Raw genomic sequence first — 3,808 nt, forward strand, 5'->3', positions numbered from 1 at the left:
CTGAGTTCTTTGAGTAGATGTCATCGCAGGCACCAGACTGCGTGCATACAGAGAGTGTGAGCAGTGTCTTACTCATCTTTGTCCACGCTCCTTCCAGCACTCAGTAGAGAGTGGTATTCAGGGAAGGTCATTTGAAATAGTGATTTCTTATTATAAACCAGTGAAAAGGCTGAATGTTGTTTCCTCTTATAAACTGACATTAATACACATTGCAAGTAGGCCAACAGAAAAAAACGGCTTAATGGATGGTAAAAGGCACAGTTATATAAATTCCTTTGCTTGAAGAATTATTTCTACCTGAATCACAAGGTGTTTTCCATCTAACAAAACGAGTTGTGTTAAGTCTTCGAAATGTTTGACAGGGGTGAAAAAAATTATGAGAAAGGTCAGTCGCTATTAGGAAAAAAAGTTTTCCTACTGAGAGGAGAACCTGTCACAACTAGATTTTATGACCTTCCTGCCTTGGTTCTATTAAAGAAACACAAATTTTCTCTTGTCATAGTTTGATTTTTTTTTTTTTCTTTGAGACGGAGTCTCGCTCTGCCGCCCAGGCTGGAGTGCAGTGGCGCAATCTCAGCTCACTGCAAGCTCCACCTCCCAGGTTCACACCATTCTCCTGCCTCAGCCTCCCAAGTAACTGGCACCATGCTGGGCTAATATTTTGTGTTTTTAGTAGAGACGGGGTTTCATCGTGTTACCTAGGATGGTCTTGATCTCCTGACCTGATGATCCACCCACCTTGGCCTCCCAAGTGCTGGGAATACAGGCGTGAGCCACCGTGCCTGGCCAGTTTGATTTTTTTTTTTTTTTAAGTGAAGGAATGGTCAGGATAATTATGGCATTATGTGGATTACAAAGATCATATTGTCAGCTGTGTTGGGTGCAGAACTGGACTTTATCCCTTTAGTTGATAAGCATTATCAACATTTACAAGACAGAAACCTTATATAGAAAGTCAGTATTTGTATTGCCTAGTTCATAGTTGGTTTCGAATCTCTACCTGTACTGTGCTTACATTTGATTACTAAGTATGCTTTCAAATCAGGAACAGAGAATCTCTGGACATGGAGGAAGCCACTAGACAAGGTCAATAAAAACATAAACCTGGGCTATTTTTAATGAATAACCAATAGGTATGAATGAGTAACAAATGAACAGTAATCTGGCTGGGCGCAGTGAGTCATGTTTGTAATTCCAGCACTTTGGGAGGCTGAGACTGGCAGATCACTGGAGGTCAGGATTTCAAGACCAGCCTGGCCAACATGGTGAAACCCTGTCTCTACTAAAAATACAGAAAAATTAGCTGGGCATGGTGGCGTGTGCCTGCAGTCCCAGCTACTTGGGAGGCTGAGGCAGGAGAATTGATTGAACCTGGGAGGCGGAGGTTGCAGTGAGCCGAGGTCATGCCACTGTACTCCAGCCTGGGTAACAGAGCAAGACTCTATCTCAAAACAAACAAACATACAAACAAACAAATAAACATACAGTAATGTACTTGAAAGTGGAAAAATGTTTCTTAATCCCCCCTGGAGGGCTTTGGATAGGTGACTATGTCATACATACCCTTCTATGTCCCTCAGTAAATATACCCCGGAAGGGAATGCCCCCTCTAGAGTTCAACTCCAGAGACTATATGGAGAATGGTGCCCTTATGAGCTGGAGAACATGGCAGCCCTGGAAGACATTCAATAATAATTTCTTTTTTCTTTTTGCGATAGGATCTTGCTCTGTCACTCAGGCTGGAGTCCAGTGACATGATCATGGCTCACTGTAGCCTTGATATTCCAGGCCCAAGTGATCCTCCTACCTCAGCATAAGTTTCTTTTTCTTTTTTTTTTTTTAATTTGTAGAGACAGAGTCTCCCTGTGTTACGCAGGCTGGTCTCAAACTCTTAGGCTTGAGCCATTTTCCCCTTGGCCTTGTAATCCCCCTTGCTGGGATTACAAGCATGAGTCGCCATGCCCAGCCAATAATGATGTTTTGAATGAACGAATGAATGAATTAACAGGTCCATCTCTGGAAACAAAGGCAGAAGAGGTTGACAAAAGCCATTTTTGCAACCAGGACCTTTATTATAACATTAGTCTAAACAGTGGGGCCCATGAATAAGCATGACAATGCTATATTTACCATATCAGACACCCTTGAAAATGTGCGTCCACAGATAGATCAGCTAAGAAAGAATAATTCTACATACAATCACTTGCAGATATGTTTCCTGATGGAAATACCAGGGACAAAGCTAACGTCAATATCAAGTCCAGAAAACGATTTTTGAATGTTGGTAGTTTCCCTCTTCACATTCTGCTCTCTTCACTCTCCTATCCCTGAAGCACAGATGCTGTCCTTTAGTTTGAGTAAGTAAGAAGTGCCAGTGAGTCATATTAGCTATTTTTAATGCACAGACATGTGAGGGATCTGTTTGATGGAAGACTTGCTTGCCAGCAATTGAGTTTGAGAAAGACCAGGGCTTCAAGCCAGATTCTGGAGTGAGGCAGAAATGGGGACTAGACAGAAAAGATTGTAGGCTTTTCAGACTAGAACTGAGAAAGTGCAGATGCAAAACTAGGGTTTAATTTGAGGAGTCATTTAGAGTAGGTGTTGATTTAGGAAGAGCTAAAAGACATAGAATTAATGGAAAGGTTAATGATGGGCCTCTTGAAGTGAGTGAATGATGACAGATTATGGGATACACTTAGCTCCTAATTATTATGTATTTTAATACCTAGGTGCTATAAAGTGGTAACTAAAAATAAATGGTCATATATTTTTAAATAGTAGATTTCTTCCCTTCCCTAAATTTTTAACCTTGTTTCATGAACACAAACCTAATTGTAAAGGTAAAGGAACCTCACTCCAAGCAGCAGACAAAGAGACTGTATTAATTCTTCAGTTCACAAGTAGGGAAGTATTGATTGAGATTAGATGATTATTTGTTTGCTTATTTACAATATTAATTTATATATTTGGTTTCTTGCCTTACAGATAATTTAGGCAGAAATGGCAGCTACCTACTTTAAGACAACAAACTCACAATCTATAACATTCTCCCACCCAGCAATCTCACATACCTGGAACCCAGATGGGAAACTAGAATAATCCCCCAAACCTTTACCCATATAAATAGGCGTTATAACATTCATGTGTTAAGTCAGTCAGTACTTTTCAACCGTAATAAACCACTCAAGCCCTTGCTCATTATTTGTTTACTTTAATTTTAGACATAATGATAATAAGCTTGGTTATCAGGGTTTATTTAGCCCACAGGAGACCACAGGAGCACGTGGCTGCACATTGCCTTGGCATGAACAATTATACAAGGGTTTTCACATCCATCATTAGCTGCTCAAGGCAGACACAGCAATAGCATCAGGAAGTGTCAGTTGAGTGCCTGACAGCCCCAAGAAGACAGAATAATTCTAAACAGTAGGCAGATAAACCACAAAAATAGACTAGTCTGTAGCCATGGTTGGAAAGAAAGAGAAAGACATATGTCACTATTCTCAGATGGCATCTCTATCCAGACTCAGAACCCCACGTGCATAAAGAGGTTGTCCAGTCCAGGCTCCTGGTTAGCACACAGTTCACATCAACAGTTCTCTTTTTGGGTGGTCAGACAGTTCTGCTGATGTTTTGGCAAGGAATCTGTGATGATTAATTTTATATGTGATATATATATATTTTTTTACCAGCACTCCTGATTTGGAATGGATTTTTTTTTTTTTTTTTTACTAACAAATCCTGCCTCAGGTTTATTTGTACAAACAGCACAGGAGGACCCTAGCCCCATGCAGATGGCAGCCCAGAG

This window comes from Colobus angolensis, unplaced genomic scaffold (assembly GCF_000951035.1).
Source record: "Colobus angolensis palliatus isolate OR3802 unplaced genomic scaffold, Cang.pa_1.0 Scaffold69, whole genome shotgun sequence".
NCBI lineage: Eukaryota > Metazoa > Chordata > Mammalia > Primates > Cercopithecidae > Colobus > Colobus angolensis.